We start from the raw sequence: 18,347 nt of genomic DNA on the forward strand, positions 1-18,347 counted from the left end.
AAGAACATGCTGTATAGAGGGACCGTCAGAGAGAACAGTACAGCAACTGACATTTAATTTGATTCCACCAAGAATTAAAACCATAATTGTTGAAGGTTAAAACAATTCCAAACGAAAGCTAGAAAATAAAAGAATGAAAAAGAGAAATAGGCATAAAATATGAGACAAAAGGTAGCAAGCACAGAGGACAATCCCAGAGGTGGAAGGAGTCTCTGAGAGAACAGAGAGAAAGGGAGGAAAGAATGAAAAGAAATTCCCATAAAGTCAAGGAAGACTTCAGTTTGCAGATGGAAGGAGGCTGCAGCGGCAAGGACGATAAGCAGGGAAGACGTTTACTCATGTTCACACCCATATTCATGGCAACTTATGCCTGTGGTAGTTTTCTTCGTATTTAATTACACACCTGTGTGTTTGTATATAATTAACCCAGTTGTACATTTTGAAGTATGGTTGGTAGACTGTGAACTGCACGGCATAGAAAGTATACAACTTGATAGACTCTGGCACATATCCATTGTCCCCCAGAGTGCCCTCATGCCCTTGGCCTCCGTCTCCCTCACTCAGCCACCAGCTTGCTTTTCGTCTGGGGTGCATCTGCTGGAGTGTTACACAAGTGTGATCATAAATGCAGACTCCTTTTGTCGGTGGGTGTCATTTTTTTCCCCCAGCATACTAATTTTGAGGTCATCCATGCTGTCAGTAGCTCGTTTCTCTTTTATCCAAGCATGATGTTCTGTTGTGCGGATACACAACTCTTGGGTGTCCTTTCTTCTGCTGATGAACATTTGGGTTGTTTCCAATCTTGGATGGCTACAAATAAAGCTTCTATGAAGGTCAAGAGCAGGTTTTTATGGATACATACTTTCTTCTCTCTTGGGAATGTACCTAGGAGGGGAATTGCTGGATCCTATTGTGGGCATGAAATTACTTTTTAAGGAACTGATTACCTGGTTTCCACAGAGGGCACCATTTTATACCTCAACCTTTCCCTGCCATCCCCACCTGCACTCGGTGAGCTCAGCCTACTTCATTTTCATCCGTCTCATAGCCCTTTTTAATGGATGCATAATGTTTCCGTGAGAGGAGCGTATTGGAATTTACTCAGCGCCGTCCCCACTGATGAGCCTCCCTTCCTGTACTTTGGCCTCTAGAAAAAAAGCTGCAGCACTGGTCTGTACTAACAGGACCTTTAATTGCTAGGAGATGGACTCTTGGAATAGGATCGCTGCGTTGAAGGATATAAATATTTTAAAATAAAATAAATTTCATCTGAGAGCTTTCCAAAAAGGCTATAATAACTTGCATTTTAGTAGCAATGAGTGCAGAGAGTATCCGTTGCTCTTTCTTCCCAACCTCACCACTAATTTTCCCCAGTAGCCAATGTTATCACTTTAAAATATTTTTTCAAATTGTTATTTTAGGTTTTACTTCCTCACCTATTTAGGAAGTTGAGGTTTTTCTCATAGTGTTTTGGACACTTATCATTCATCTATGAACAGTCTACACTGATGATGCACATGTTTATGTTTGTGAGCTCTATTTATAACAGATTTAAAGTTTTCTCTTTTAAAAAAAATCTATTGTTTTGTTGACAGCATCTGTGCTATATGAAAAATTTTAAAGCTGTCTTTATATGATTTCTGGCTTTATAATTTTTCCCCCCAAATACTTGGTGTATAATGCAGGAGTGCTCTACTCATGAGCTACATTCCCAGATCTTTTTTTTTTTTTTTTTTTTTTATTGAGACAGGGTCTCGCCACTAGGTGGCCCAGGAAGGTCTGGAACCTGCATCCTCCTGCCTCAGCCTCACAAGTCCCTGGGATTGCAGGCTGGCAGCCCCTGCACCTGGCCTGGCTGCATCCTGGTGAAGACAGTTGACCCAACTGTAGATAGAGTTTCCTATGGTTCACCCAAGGCTCTCATCGTCTCAGATGAGATGTGAACTGAATCCGTGAATCTCCACGGTGTGAGGAAGCAGCCCAGCTTGGTCTTCACAACATTCACTCCTGAGCCACGCCTGCTGCCTTTGCCACGTGTGAGGTCAGCTCATCACCTGGCTTCCTTCTGTCCTGCGCTGGGGCTGCCTGGCTCTTCTGCTCTGAGGCCCGGGGGTCAGGCTGACCTGGCTGCGTTTAGATGTTGTTGGGTCCCGGAGGAGCCTTAGGAAAGTGTGAGCCAATTCCACACACGGAAAGTGGAGATTACAAATGGAATTGTACATGGACATATCGATTTTGGATGAAGTATAGTTTTATTGTAGTATTTCATACACGAACCTTGTGTGCTTTTCCATGAGTGCAGATCTTGCTTTGTGTTTTCCGATACAGTTGCAATTTTATAGCTAGTGTATCATACCTGCTTGAGACTATCTGTACACCGTCAAGACGGTCCACCAAGACGGTCCAAGGAGCAAACACCCAGTTTAAAACAGAGCATTGCCCGTGATGCCTCCACCTCACCTCCATGGCTCCCCAGTATCCCTGCCTCTAACCTGGGGGATTTACTGTCTTGCTCTTGTGGTGATTATGTCCTCGTTTTTCTTTATAGTTTTATCACCTATATCGATTGTTCTGAACAATATTTATTTTTAGTATTTTTCATGGTTAACTTTGAAAAAAAACAACATCAGACTATTCTCTTTGGGGAAGAGAGTGGTTATTTGGTCAGATTCATCCATGTCAGTGCAGAGAGTTACAATTTGTTCATTTTTACTTCTGCACATCACTCTATTGTCTGGGTATCCTACCATTTGTTTAACCATTCCACTGTTTGTGAATATTTGGGTCATGTTTGGCTTTTTGCTGCCTGAGTCTTCTTATAAAAATATCCTAGCCAGGCACAGTGGCACAGGCCTGTAATCTCAGTGACTTAGGAGGCTGAGACAGGAGGATGGTGAGTTCAAAGCCAGCCTCAGGAATTTAATGAGGCCCTAAACAACTCAGTGAGACCCTGTTTCTCAATCTAATACAAAATAGGGCTGGGGATGGTTGAGTGCACCTGATTTCAATCCCCAGTACCCAAAACAAAACAAAACAAAACAAAACCTCATGCAGTTCTAAAAAGGTTTCTCTGATGTTCTTCAAACTTTTGCTTATTTTTTTCACTAAAGCAACTTTTAAAAATATAAATCCTCTTGTGAGCATTTTAAACTGAACATCTAAAATTTCTTCATCATAACTATTTGTAGAGAATGTACTTTATCGCACATTGTACATATAAACATTTTTTAATGAAAGAGTGATCCTTCTTTTAAAAAATATTTCTGATATGATACAGATGACATGGTAATTGGATATCAACCATCAGCTATTCTAGAAAGACATGAGCAAGTTTTTTTCTAAATAGTTAAGACATTTTACTCTGTTCCTTTGCCTCTTTGGCTGTTCATTTACCTCCCTACAGAATTTTATCTTCTTGTAATGGATTTTTATGCATGAAAAATCTTCATTACCTTCACATCCATTTCTACCACAAAGATATATATGAAAATTGAACAAAAAATGTTTATGACCACAAGGCTTTAAGTGTGAAATTTTTTTCTGTGATTACCTATTATTAAAGTAATATTAGTACATAACTGATTGAAGCAACATGAATCCATCACCTCTGTAAAATAGTTTATCTGTAACTTTAATTTTGGAAACGCATCTCCCAATGGATGGAAGGATTTTTTAAAATTTATTTCATATGTACATAGATGATGTCATTCTCATCTGGAATGAAACAGTGCCGACTCTATTCTAATATTTTGTTCTGATCAGTGCAAGCACTAAGAAATCTTGTTCACATAAATAAATCAATAGAAATGGGAACAATTTTGTTATAGCATTGCTACTCAATTCTTTATACTCCTTACAAGAGAAATGCTAAAAGCCACATAGTGATCTATCATTAATTTTTAATTATCCACTAATGGATATGTCTTCCTTCATTTTTGTTGAAAGCCAAATAGTGGAAACCGCTTGACTTGCAAAAATATTTATTAGTCAGTCATTAGAGTCGTTCGATTTCTCAATATCTGGGAAGTGTACCAAAAAGGCTTTATCAAGACCTAGCAAATGACCCTAAGTGGTGTGTGTGTCTTACTTTTCAGAGAGCTTGAGAAGTGAGGTTCACAGATCCCCACTTAACTCACTGTACCTAAAAACTTTTGGAAATAGTGTACTGAACTCAGTGTGCCCAGCACTAATGTCAACAGTGATCCCGCATGGGCGACCTTGTTCCATCTGAATCCCGGCTCCTTCTGGGGCCAGAAGACCTGACAAGAATAATCTTAGAGAGGGAAAGGTTTATTTGGCCTTCCTGGTTTCAGAGGTCTCAGTCCATAGATGGCCGACTCTCTTGCTCTGGACTCATGCACAGCAGAAGGGTGTGGAGGAAGAAGCGGCTCAGGACCTGGCCACCAGGAAGCAGAGAGAGAGCTCCACTTCCACTCACCAGGAACAGTTAAACCCTAAAGGCACACCCACCCCTCCAGCCACACCCTATCTGCCTATGATTCCCAACAAGTTAATCCCTATCAGGATTAACACACTGATTAGGTTAAGACTCTTGTAACCCAATCATTTCGCCTCTGAATGTTTTAGAATTGTCTCACACATGAGTTTTGGCGGACGGACACATAACTTGAAAGCCTGTCCTAGATACCATATAATTTCCTCCATAAGCATTTTACCACGTAGCTCTAATAGAGTAGGACTCGCCCTTTATTATGACCACATAAAAAATCCAGTAAAGATTTAATATCATGAAACATCCAGGTGAGGTTCACAGGTCCCCAATTGTCTTCATGAATTTCTTCACATCTTGTTTATTTGAGTGCAGATCCTCATAAGGTTCATCCACTGCACCGCGCAGGTGGGGCAGGCACTTCCATGGAGGGTTATGTTTAGTGATCACTGAGAGCTGTCATCTAGGGCCTCCAATTTATCAGGGGCTGCATATCAACCCTCCTGTGGTCACGAGCTGGAACATTTCTACAAAAAGAAAGCTTTGGCCCTTGGGAGAGCTTTAAGGTCCCTCTGCTGCCTGGAGTTCAGAACACACTGCCCAAGATAGGCCAATGGGGCTAAGAATTATTTTGAGCTGAAGGCACTTAACAGGAGGGGCAAGAAGATCACTCTGCCCTTTGCTCTTTTTCCTAAAAGCCAGAGATGAACTCCCCACGTAGCACATGTTCTCCTTACTAAAAGAAGGCAACATCTTACTCAGAAGGTTGGGGCTGAGGGAAATTCGAACACACAGCCCTTCTCTTCCAGTCACTTCTCCACCTGCTTAGCCCTCCCCCAAGCCCCTTGCCCTCCCTCACCACGTTTGCACAACCTACCGCTCTTGGTCCAAGTCAGTACTGTGTCTTTGGACTCTGCTTCTGTGGGTTCCTTTCCTATGAAGGCTTTCCGACCCTGTGAAGTGTGGATTAAGGAACGTGGTCTCTTTTTCTCCCATTGACCTGCGTTATGTCAATTTAACGCTGGGAAAGAAACCTTAAGAAGTAAAGTTCTGCCTCCACCATCCGCCCGTGTGACAGGCCCCATCCTTTTCAAAAATTTCACTGATTTGTTTGACTTTCTTATTTCCTGGCACCATAAGATACTCTGGGATCATCTTGCGGTCACTTTCCCTGTTCTAGCCCTGGAGTCCCCACTTCCATGCTCCCCTGAGGAGTCCTGGTTCCTTTCATTGGAGAATGGAATTTGGAACCCAGGATCGGAGTGCTGGCTGTGCTGGCTGCTCCCGAGACAAAGCGAGGAAATCCCTGTGTGTGCGGCTGACCCACGTGGCTAGTCGGAGTTCTCGAGAGCAACAGAACCACAGAACCTATATCACCACAAGAGGGGACCTATTAGTTTGCCTCATATGATGAGAGGCTGCAAAGTGCCAGACGGTGGTCTGCAGGCTGGAGAGCTGAGGAGACCACGAGCTACTCTAAGAAGCCAGAGGCTCAGAACAAGATGGACCAATGACGCAGCTCCGGGCCACGGTGACAGCCTGGAAGGCCCTAGAGCTGCTGGCCCAAGTCCACGTTTAAAGGCTGAGGAGCCTGGAGTCTGATGTCCACAGGTGACAATAGCAGTGAAAGTGACCCCCATTCTGCAAGAAGGTCCAGCGTGGGTGCATGCAAGCCCCTGCCACTGGTGCGCCTTGCTCCAGCTAGGCCCCCGGATGGTGCTGCCCACTCTCAGGGCAGGTCTTGTCCACTCAGTTCTCAGACCCACACTCTAGACCTCCCTGGAAACACCTCCAGACACATCCAAAAGCATGCTTTAGCAATTTTCTTGGCGTGTCTTAATCCAGTTGTCAATCAAAATTAACCATCACACACTTATTTATATTTATTTCCCTCTCTAAAAGGAACCAGCCATAGGTTCATGTTGATATTTCTGACCCTTGTCCAGCCCCAGGATGTATTCACCCTGACGGTGAGAAACCTGGATCCCATTAACTACCACAGGCTTTCCTGTTTGTTGAACTGCAGTGTGTGATGGTTTCGTAAGGGTTTGTGAGAAACTACCTTAGCAACCGGAGAATAGAGTTCGATTCGCACACCCTTTTGTTTTCAGCCTTACTATCTCCAGACAAAACACAGCCTTGCAAAGTTACTGAGATCAGCTAAGTAACCTCCCCTGCCCACTGCAGTGTGGTTGTTATTTATTTATAATACAGTTAAATCAGTCTGTCTCAGTCTGCTTTCCATCTTGTGTGGAAAAAAATCAATACCCTGGTTGACCTTTCAGAAATTCACATTCACTAAAATTTGAACTTTGTGGTGCACAGTCCTGTGGGTCAGACAGGGCATGCAATCATGATGCAGAAGGACATAGAGTCTCCCAAGGATGTCCTGCAGTGGGACATCATTTCTGAGGCCTGACCCCCAACTCCTGAAAACCACTGGTTTGTTTCCATAGTGTTTGCCTTTTCCAGAATGTTGTGTAAATGGGATTATTCAATAATATTTGGAGTCTTATTTCTTTCACTGAGCAGTTTCATCCATATTGTGTGAATCAAGATAACTTTCATTGCTGAGTAGCGTTCCATTTTGTGACTATACACCAACTTATTTATTAAATCACCTGGCTGAAAGACATCTGAGTCATTTTTAGTTTTTAGTTATGAATGAATTTTCTGTAAACATTAACAACAGGTTTTTCTGTCAGGATAAGCTTTCAATTATTTGGGTCAACAAGTAGGAGTGCATTGTTGGTTCACATGGAAAGTGTATGTTTAACTTTAAAGGAAACTGCAAAACTACTTCCAAAGTGCCTATCCTATTTTGTAGTCCCGCTGGCAGTAAATGAGAATTCCACTTACTTTCTCATCTGTGTTTCCATGACCGAAACATAATACTAGAAATAATCCACTTAAAAAGAATCATGGTGGGAGCACGTGCCAAGGAAACCTGTTGAACCTTACAACCCCTTCACGAGCACACCCCTCCCGACCTGAGGTTCTCCCTGAAGTTTGCCCACCTCTGTCAGATTCCACCCCTTAGCCTTGTGATCTGAAAACATGTTCTTTTAGATTTGTTAAGGTTTGCTTTATGGCCCAGAATAGGGCTTGTGTTGGCAGAAGCCCCACGTGCACTTGAGAACACGTGTCCCACTGCTGTTGGTTGGCCTGTCCTACAAACTCCCTTCGGCTAATAGTTAATAGTGCTGGTTCATAGTGCTGTTCCAGTCATCCTTGTGCTTTGGATTTTCTGCCTACTTGTCTATTCATGACTGACAGGGAAAGGTTGAAACCTCCCTCTGTAATTGTAGAGATCCATCTGTCTGACCTCCAGTGTTTCTTGATGTGCTGTTTTGTTAAGGGCCTGTACATTCTGGATTGTTAATCACCTTGGTGGACTGGCATCTTTATTGTTAAGTAATATTCCCTTCTATCCTTGAAATAGTCCTTGTTCTGAAGTTTCTTTTTCTAATATTATTATAACCACTCCAGTTTTCTTTTGGATATTGTTCGATGGTATATAATTTTTAGCATTCTCATATTTTTTACATATTTATGACTTTATTTTTAAAATGGGTTTTAAAAGTCTTTATATAAATGGGCCTTGACTATTTCTGGCTTTTTACTGATATATTTGGTCATTCAAATTTAACATAGTTATTGATATGGTTAAATTAAAATCTCCAACTAGTAGCTGTTTTTTATTTATTCTGTTATTTTTTCATTTTTCTGCCTTATTTTTCATTAATTAAACTGTTTTAAAAACAATTTTTTAGATGTTTATGGACCTTTATTTTATATATATCACTGAGAATTGAACCCAGTGTCTCACACATGCTAGGCAGGCTCTCTACCACTGAGCTACAACCCCAGCCCTCTAGTTGAACATTTTTTTATGATTATATTTTTCTCTCCTCTATTGAGTTATCATTTGTACCTCTTTAAACAATTTTTAACCATTGGTATAGGAATCTAAATTTTTGATTAGTGTATCATTAAATAATATTTTACCTACTCACTAGTAGTTTGACTTTTAAATATCATAGTTCTACTTCTCTGCTATTATATATATTAATCATAAAATATATTATGTAAAATATCTCTACATTTTACCATGTATTATATCTGTATTCTATCTACTCTCTGTATACATATCTATGTATATGTGTATGTATTAATGAATCAACAGAAAGATGAAGAGAAGTCAGGCGCAGGTTTAAAACAAAGCAAAAACCCAAGCAATCAGATAAGGGGAACAGTGTAGGTGAGTCGTGAGGGAGCAGAAGCCTTCACTCTGATCCGGAAGAGTCACTCAGGGTAGCCTGGGAAGGGCCATCCGCACCTTGTATTAGAATAAGACTCTTGTAATGATCTCAGACTTACTTCGCATCTTCACAGCACTCGTACCATTTTTATTTGATGACACCTTAGTTGTCCTGGATGTCTCTCTAACCAATTGTGAGTTCTTAAAGGGGAGGGAGTTTACCATATGCAAATTACCCTTGTTCTTCCCCTCCCTTTCCTATTTTTCTCTTCTCCTTTTCCCAGTTCTCTCATCCTCTCTTCTCTTCTCACCTCCTTTTTCCTTAGCCACCTCTTTTCACCCTCCATACCTTCTTTCACCCACCTCTTAAAAAAAATCAATAGGCCTATTTTTCTTAAGTTTTAGGTTTACAGAAAACTTTGGAAAGTTCAGAGAGTTTCCATACACACCTTGCCTCTGCCCCCTCAGTATCTGCTATTAGTAATGTCTCACATTCGTGGGGGTACATTGTTGCAATTGATAAACCAATATTGACCTATCACTAATCAGAGCCCATAGTTGACATTAGGGGTCACTGTTGGTAATGTACATTCTATGGGTTCTGACATAGTATAGTGACAGTACCCACCATTACAATATCATCCCCAATAATTTCACTGCCCTAAAAATGACCTTTGATCTATCTGTTCATTTCTCCTTCCCTTCCCAGAACCCTTGGCAATCACTGACCATTTTACTATTTCCATAGCATCACCTTCTCTAGAACGTCATAAACTGGAACAGAGCCCTTTTGGATTAGTGTCTTTCACTTAGCAATATGCATTTAAATTCCTCTCTGTTTGTCATGATTCATTAGCTCATTTCTTTGTAGCATTGAACATGGTTCCGTTGTGTGGATGGACCACAGCTTTTCTGTTTACCTATTCAAAGGTCTTTCAATTGGTTTTGCAGTAATGAATAAAGCTTCTATAAGCATTCATGTATAGATTTTTGTCTGGACACAGTAATATATTTTTTAAATAAGGTGTGGAAAAGGAGGGATTTCTAAGAACAACAGAAACACTAAAGAAAACATGTATTAAAATTTCCAGACTGAGGGGGAAAAAACAAAAACATAACATTTATGAGCAAAACAGCAGGGGGCGGTATTTGCAAAGACATTTTACAATAGTTGACCGTTCTATTTTACTTAGTATATTATGAACTTAAATAGATTATCAAGTCCTTTGACTATTTTGTATTATTTTTTACAGGTATGTCTGTGGTAGAAGAGGGACACAGCAGCAAATCTCTCTGCAAATCTTGTATTATAAGATCATAATATTAAAATCTCAAGAGTCCAAGAAATCTTATAAGTATTTAGACCTGCTAAGGGTGACCAGAGTTAGATTTGTGTCTCATTATTAGAAAACATATCATGAAGTGCAAAACAATCGTAATCTATAGACTTTTAGATAGGCAGAGTTATTTTCACAGGACAGAGCTTTGACTTTTGAATGCTAGATATTTCACAGATCTCGTAGGAATAATATTTGCTGTTTTTCTCTGTAGCTGTAGGAGAAAAGGATAATTTACCCCTTTGGTTATTTTGCTGACAGTTCTTTCACCAGCAATCACACAATCCTTTGTTGTAAGACCAGTTGATGGCCAGAATTAGAATTCCACCAATTAACACCGAATGAAAAAGAAGAACCCCAAATAGCCATGGAACTCTGAATAGGGAAAGGAAAGGATGCAGAGAAGGGGTATACATGTGTGTAATGGTATAGATAATTTGTATCTTTAATGCACAGGGCTTTCTCCAATCAACAAGAAAAATATAAATAACTAAATGTAAAAAATCAACCAAGCTTATGAAAAGCAGATTAGAAGAAAGGCACTCAATTGACCTAAATGGATGGCCATGCCATCTCAGACCAGAGAGCATTGAAGGCGAGAACTGAAGGTGGAATCCAGATTCTTTGTTCCACGGTCAATTTGCATTTTTTCTACTGTATGGGAAGTAGTGGATCCAGATCCCTGTTTTCTGGACTCGGGATTACTAGCCTACATTTCATAAGGTGGGTAAAACTCCACATTTCCCTCCACCATGGAGGCTTAATCACTTAATCACTGTGGTTTTGACACCTTTGAGCAACGTCCCTTTCTTGTATATCAATATTCATAAAATACATGCTAAGAAGGCCTAATGAGTTGGCCTTAGGAATAAAATCATTCATGACAAGCCTGTCTAGAGCTAATAAATGTCTACCAAAATCATTGTTTTTGTTTTAGCAGAGATCATCTTTGGCCTTCTGTTCCCCTCACCCCACCACACTGGCAAAAATAAGAGCATTTTAAATAGCAAGAAGATAACATCTTTTGCAGGTTAAATGCCTGACTTTCTTTCTGCTCTCAGGTGGGTGTGCATCCAGCTCATTCTGTGAAATAGCTATTAACTGAGAAGTTTAAATAACCATCTGATATGGAAGGCCAGGAAGTCCAGCCTGGCTTTCTTTGCAAAATGTGTTTTGTGTGTTATCTGCATTATAACTGCCCTCCTCTCTGAACTGAGCTGGGATCCAAGAGTTAAGTGTATCCCATTTTCCTGCTTATAGTTTTTTTGTGTGTGTTTGTGAAAAAATTAATCTGAACTCAAACATGCAGGTATCTAACTGGTCAAGCTCTGCCCTAATCCCCTGAGAAAGTCTCCAGAGGTCCCTCAGCTCAGCCCACACACAGAGCTCCCAGCAGACAGTGTACAAAGACAGTGGTATCAGCCACTCTGGTTGGGTGCCTGTCACTTTGCTTAGCACATCATGGATGGGACTGGTTATCTCCCTGGTGCTTGTGGAAATGGAGTCTGCCCGGGCAGGGAACTCCACTGAGCCTTGTAGTGGGGGTAAACTGAGGGCAGGACATGTGGCAGAGAAATAAGAGGGAGCCATAGAATGTCTCAAGCTAAGTGTCTAACCCTCATGTAGGCTACTTGAAGAGCTGCCTGGGGTCGAAACTTTTCTGCCAACCAGAATTTCATGTAAGAAACAAACTCAGCAGGCCAAGGTGGAAGCATTGCAAGTTTGGGGCCAGCCAGGACAACTCAGAGACACTCTGTCTCAAAATAAAATACTGAGGACTGGGGATGTAGCTCAGTGGGACAGCACTTGCCTAGCATGCACAAGGCCTTGAGTTCAATCCCCAGTACTTGAAAAAAAAAAAAAAAAGGTAATCCTGGGAGAGGTACATTGTTTCCTGGCTTAATTCTGCAGAGAACCTGTTTGGAGAAAAGCATTGCAGAGATGTGGTGGAGAAAGGAAATGAAACTGTTATTTAAAAAAAAAAAAAAAAGTGCTCTCTTCCAGTGGTCACACCCATATATCACTTTTTTTTTTTTTTTAACACGATTCTTCTCTCTCTGGTAGTAAGACTTTGTGAGCCAGTTTTCATCTCTTACTGCTCTTGTGTTTTTATGAATTGACAAGAAAACAATGAGAGAGGCTGCCTAGGAGAGGAAGGGGATTGCTCCAGGAACTCTGCAGGCCTTGCAAGACCCTACCTGCACTTGTCACATCGGTCAGGTAAGGAGCTTGCTCTGATCTCCTCGAGTGCCCACCCCACCTGCTGTGTCCCCTCTCTTTCTCTCCCTTCATCCTACCAGTAACAATACGTGCCAACCTGGACAAGGCACTTGATCTTTCTAAATCTTTTCTTTATTCCAAATAAGGATCAAGAATTATACACGCTTAAAAAAAAAAGAATTATATACCCCAGTATCCCAAATAGGTGAAAGCTGCAAATATTACTGAGGTTATGTTTTTCAGAACCTAAAATTTTGAAGGGAGTGAGCTCAGACAGTGGTGCTATTTTAATACTAATGAACTTACTTCTTGTGTTTGTGCAAAAGCATTTTCATGTGTGCACACGGTGGCTGCTGAGGCCCTATCTAGGTGCACATGTGGGCGAGGGAAGAATTGACCCCTCATCCGACCTGCCCACACATGTCATTTTCCGTCTTTGAAGAACAGGCTGGAAATTCATCTTTTGATTGTAATCTTACTTCTTTCTAATTATTTTTCTTGTTATTGATAAATACATAGAAACAATTTCCATTCTAAAGAGGGAGAAACATTTTAAGAGTATGATTCAAGTGACCTGCTCACATGAAGCATTTGCTTTATTTTCTGATAAAAAATACAATTTGCCAGGCACCATGGTGCACGCCTGTAATCCCAGCACTTCTGGAGGCTGAGGCAGGAGGATGGTGAATTCCCTGCCAGCCTCAGCAAAAGTGAGGTGCTAAGCAACTCAGTGAGACCCGTCTCTAGATAAAATACAAAATAGGGCTGGGCTAGAGGTGTAGCTCAGTGGTTGAGTGACTCTGAGTGCAATCCCAGGTACCAAAAATAAATAAATAAAAATGGTAATTAGTTAAAACAACTCTTCAGGATGAAGTTGCAAGCAGCAAGGGCTTTGTTCCTGAGAGTTGCCCTGACGCAGCCCTGCACATGTCTGCACATTGTGTTTCCCTAACCAGGGTGCTGTTTGTCTTCAGGAGACTCCAGTGAGGGAAGTGGGGGAGAGTATTATTATTATTACTTTTGAAAAATGAGAGTAAGATCCAATCCACCAGTTTAAGACCAGGTCACCTTTTCCCCCCAAAGGCGATCCCCACCATGTCCGTCCCCACCAAGGTTCTTCCAGGCCTGGGCACTGGAGAAGCTGCAGGAGGAGCGGCTTCCTGAGCGGCTCAGGGATCTTCCTCCCCGCAGCTAGCTCAGGGGATTCTATCCCAGACTGGGGTGGGAGCTGTCCTTCAAACTCATCTGACCATCCTCCCAGGGCAAGAAATGTCTGCTCAGGAGCGGTGTTTAAGAACAACAGTTTCAAATGAATGAATCAAAGGACTGAGGAGAAAATGAGTGAACAGGCTGATGACTGGCCAAGAATGCTGCTGTGGGTGATAGGGATATCCAGGCTGGCAGTGTCCTGGGCACGATTCTCTGTAGGGGACATAGTTGGGGAAGGGTGCAGTGAGGAAATGGTGACAGTCACATTGGCTGGAGGTGTGACAGTTCCGGCCCCAGAAGCAACACTGTGACGGGAGCGAGGGGGGGAAGCCTTAAAAACAAACAAACAAATGAGGAAAGGAGAAAAACTTGGACATCTTTACACCTGTTTTTACTTCTCTTTCTGCACAGGCTGGATTCTGGGAGAGCAGTGACAGAAGTTTCTCACCTTTGGAGGAAATGGCCTGCTACCAGTCACTTGACCAAACATGTCATGTGAATTATGTAAGTAGCTCTGCTTGACACCCAGAGGGACCCAGGAGCAGTGGGCACAGGGCTACCCCTCCTTGAGCCTGGGAACCACAGTGAAGAATCTACTGTCACTCTTTGGAGCCCTGCTGTCTGCAGTCTGGGAAGTCTTGGTTTTCCCAGTTAGGGGTGGAGAAGAGCCCAAGACCAAGGTCCCTTAGAACTTCCTGAGTTTAGGACTCTCAGCCCCAACCTTCCTCCACCCCCTTCCTGCAGCTCACTCCACACGGTCTTCTCTTTCCTCTGATGCCCCCTGGAGCCTGCCTGACTGCTCCCCTGGAGACCATCTTCAAGGGGATCCAGGGGCAGCATGGTGGTGGGGCAGTGTCTTGATTTCATACCATCCACATTGCAGATGAGCTGACACCTATGAAGTACTGTTTTCTTTGCTTGCCCTCCCTCACTGAAGTTGCATCTTCACAATACATTACCCTTTCCTGTCTCAAAAAGAACCAGCGGAAGCTGAGAATTGTGTTCAGGTTTGCTCTGTCTCTGGGCTTCCAGAGAGATTTAGCTTTGATGATCCTTCAGCTTCTTCAGGGAAACAGAACCAACAAGATATATGTATTCAGAAATTTAGTTCCAGGAACTGGCTCCTGTGACTGTGGGGGTTGGCAAAGTCTAAGGCTGTAGGTAGGCTGGCAGGCTGGACCCAGGCAGGAACTGGCACGGCAGTCTGGATACAGAGTTCCTTCCCTGGGAAACCTCAGTTTCCCAACTAGGTTTTCTACCCTGTCCTGGAGGCTGAATGTCACATCTGTACAACACCCTCACAGCAACACCTACAGTCATGACTGACTAGATCACCTGTGCCACAGCCTGGGCCAAACTAACACAGATGACCTTCACGCTCAGTTTCAAAGTCTCCTGGACTGCAGGGGACAGAAAACACTCCACCCAAAAGGCTGGCACATGCTTGGATGTCAGAGCAGGCCTGAGTCATGTGATCAGACTGTGGCTCCTCAGCTTGGGTAACTCAGACCTGAATTGTGTATCCCAACTAGGAGTTTCCACGGGACTAAGTGAAGAACAGAGAGGCCAAGGGCAGAAAGTTGCTATCATTTCTCTATTCTCTATCCTCAGAGGAGTTACAAAGAAGTTGCGAGGGAATTGTCTGATAGAAGCTAAATTTTGGCATTTAGTATTTAAGTTAAAATGATTCCAAATTGATTTACTAATTTTTGTTTCCTGTCAAGGTGATCTCTGCATAATTTCTTATGCAGAGGGGCTCGATGGAATCTTCTGTGGTGTGATTCCACAGAGCTCCAGGAAAACTCATTTATTCCAAAAAGTCTTTTTTTTTTCCCCCAATTGACCCATGACAGAGCCTGAGATTCTGCAATTAGGTGCTCATTTTGAGCAATAACTTCTTAAACCTGTTACAAGGAAACACCTGAAAGTCTTGCATCAACAAGGTCCTGAGAGCACTTTGGTAGGCTGTGCAGTGAGCCTGAGAACTCATTCTTCCATGCAGCCTGGGTGGACCTCCTGAGTGCAGGAGTAGGAGATGGGGGTGGGAGAGGAAGCCTCAAGAGAAAGGGTCTGAGGGGCCGGGAAGAAGGCGAGGGGGTTGAGGAGAGACACCTCTGAGGCAGCTGCTGGTCCGAGACTGTGCTGAGGGCAGGAGCCCTGATCTGAGCTGATACACCAGCTTTTCCCTCCGATGCTAAACATGCCCCCTATTCCTCCCCCCAACTTGGACCCCCACAGTCTCCCCTTCTTGGATGCACAACTCCTCCTGGTTTGCCTGGAATTTCCCCAGTTTCAGCACAGAGACCTTTGATGAGGACTCTGCTCAGTCCTGGGCAAATCAGGGAAGCAGTCACCCGATGTGTTACATCACCATGGAAACGGAAAAGAATTGTTTTTATGAGTTTCTTGAGTGGGGACAACAGCCAGACAAACTTCAGTTTGGGTGGCAGCACCGAGACCCTAAAGGCAGACCAGGCCCCCAGACAGCTGCATGCTCAGTAGAAAACGCCTGACTGACTTGTTTGGTCTTTTTTTGGCCACTCTCACTAAAGATGGGCCACAGGAAGAGGACATGCCTGTGCTTGCCTGTTGGGGCCAGCAGGTTTTAGTGTCAGGGCATCTGTTAAATAGTGTGTGACCTTAGCAAGTTTTGATTTTGTTTTTTGCCTCCATGTCCTCATCAATAAAATGTGATGTTTTCTGTCAGATGTTACATCCAACTCCAGCATGAGCCATCCCTGTCTGTTTTCCTCTCTAGGAAAAAGCAGAAGGGCTCTGGAAGGACAGAGAAGGTGCCTCCCCCACAGGTAAGGAGGCAGCAGGTGGAGCTCGGGGTGGAGCTTTTCTCAACAGAGCTGGGGGCCAGCCTCCCCAGGCACAGACTGTGTGCACCCCAACAGGAGCAAAGGCGTTTCCCAGGGCATTGAACTGTTAGGCTATTAGCTTGCATACTCTCCTTAGCAAGGGCCAGCTTCCCCTGCCTCTTGTAAAACAGAGCCCAGGCAGGGAGGGGAGGAGCAGAAGAGAAGGATGAATAGCTCAGGGCCTCCTGAGAGAGTCTGGGGGCCTCAGGCCTGAGCACAGGGAAGGCCCTGGAAAGGGTGGCAAAACGTAGCAGGTCCCAAAGAAATAATGTCTGGGACTCCGACCAGCTCGGTTCACTGATTGCACGATTTTTGTGCCAGTCTCCTTTTTTCACTACACGTGGGTGTGAGGTGATGGGAGCAGATGGCCTCCTAATTGGCCTAGGGTGAGCGTTCCTCTGTGTCTTGCCCTTCTGGTTTTCCTCCTCCTCTTGACAAAGTATTTCTTACATATTAACTTTTCGTGATGGCTTCCTCCCAGAAGCACTGCTGCTGAGGATCCTCCTGGTGGGCAGAACAGGCAGCGGGAAAAGCGCCACAGGAAACAGCATCCTCTGCAGGCCAGCCTTTGAGTCCAGGCTGGCCGCCCAGTCGGTGACCAAGGCCTGCCAGGGGGAGAGGGGCACGTGGAATGGGAGGGACATCCTGGTGGTCGACACGCCCTCCATCTTTGAGGCAAAGGCCCACTCGCAGGAGATGTACAAGGACATCGCAGACTGCTACCTGCTGACTGCCCCAGGGCCCCACGTGCTGCTCCTGGTCACCCAGCTGGGGCGCTTCACGGCCCAGGACGCGGTGGCAGTGAGGAGGGTGAAGGAGGTGTTTGGGACCCAGGCCATGAGGCACACGATCGTGCTCTTCACCCACCGGGAAGACTTGGGCGACGAGTCCCTGGACCATTACGTGGTCAACACGGACAACCTGGGCCTGCGCCGGCTGCTGGCCGAGTGCGGCCGGAGGTACTGCGCCTTCAACAACCGCGCGGCGGGCGAGCAGCAGCGCGCGCAGCTGGCCGAGCTCATGGCGGTGGTGGAGCAGCTGGAGCGCTCCTACCAGGGCGACCCCCTCTTCCTCCCCGCGCCGCGGCTGCAGCCAGGCTGGGGCGCCGGCGGCCCGGAAGCCTATGCGCACTACCTGGCCGAGGTGAGGGCGCAGGTGGACAGGCAGAAGCAGGCGCTGCGGAAGGAGGAGAGGAACCGCCAGGTCAAGGCGATCCGCAGAGCCGAAAAGTGCACTTCTGTTGAAATTTTTGCCATTATTATCTGGTGCAGCTTAACTCTTACTGTTATTGCGCTGATCATATATTATCAGGTCTGATGCTTTGTGTTTTAGGGATTTCAAAATATATCAATGACCGCAGCCACTGCTCTAAGTATCCTCCATCAGAAAGAGGCCCCCTGGTCTGTGGAGGGCTGCAGGTCTAGGCAGCTGCGTTTCCCCTTCTTTCTTAACAGACTTCCGGTTTGGTTCAGAGCTCAGTCCTCAGTTCCAGGGATGTTTTGTCTAAATACAACCCAGGTGGTCCTATGGTGTTTATCCTGCAGGTCGTTGGTATTTATCCTGAAGAATTAAAGTCGTCTTACTACAATGACACATGCATACCTATGTTTATAGCAGCACAAGTCACAATAGCAAAACTATGGAAACTGCCTAATTAGGTATCCATCAATGGATGAGTGGGTAAATAAAATATGGTATATGCACATAAAAGAGTTTTATTCCACCATAAAGAAAAACGAAATGATGGCACTTGTAGGAAAATAGATGTAACTAGAAACCATCTATAACAGGTCAAACTCAGAAGGTCAAGGGTCATTTTCTCTCATATGTGGAAATTAGAGAGGAAAGAGAAAAAGAAAGGTTAGGGATGGATGTCCTAAAAATCAAGGGGAGATCAATAGAGGAAAGGGACCTAGAGATAGGAGGAAGGGAGGAAGGGGGAAAATGCTGGGGATTTTAAGGAATATTTTTTTTGTGTGTGTGTTTCCATATAAATTCCCAAGTAA

General features: G+C 44.0%; 1 pseudogene; it reads left to right on the top strand.

The window, feature by feature from the left end:
* Positions 1 to 15,677: 15,677 nt before the first annotated feature.
* On the top strand, positions 15,678 to 17,658 carry LOC144253613 (GTPase IMAP family member 5 pseudogene; annotated as a pseudogene).
* Positions 17,659 to 18,347: the final 689 nt, after the last annotated feature.

This window comes from Urocitellus parryii, chromosome 3, assembly GCF_045843805.1.
Source record: "Urocitellus parryii isolate mUroPar1 chromosome 3, mUroPar1.hap1, whole genome shotgun sequence".
Lineage (NCBI taxonomy): Eukaryota > Metazoa > Chordata > Mammalia > Rodentia > Sciuridae > Urocitellus > Urocitellus parryii.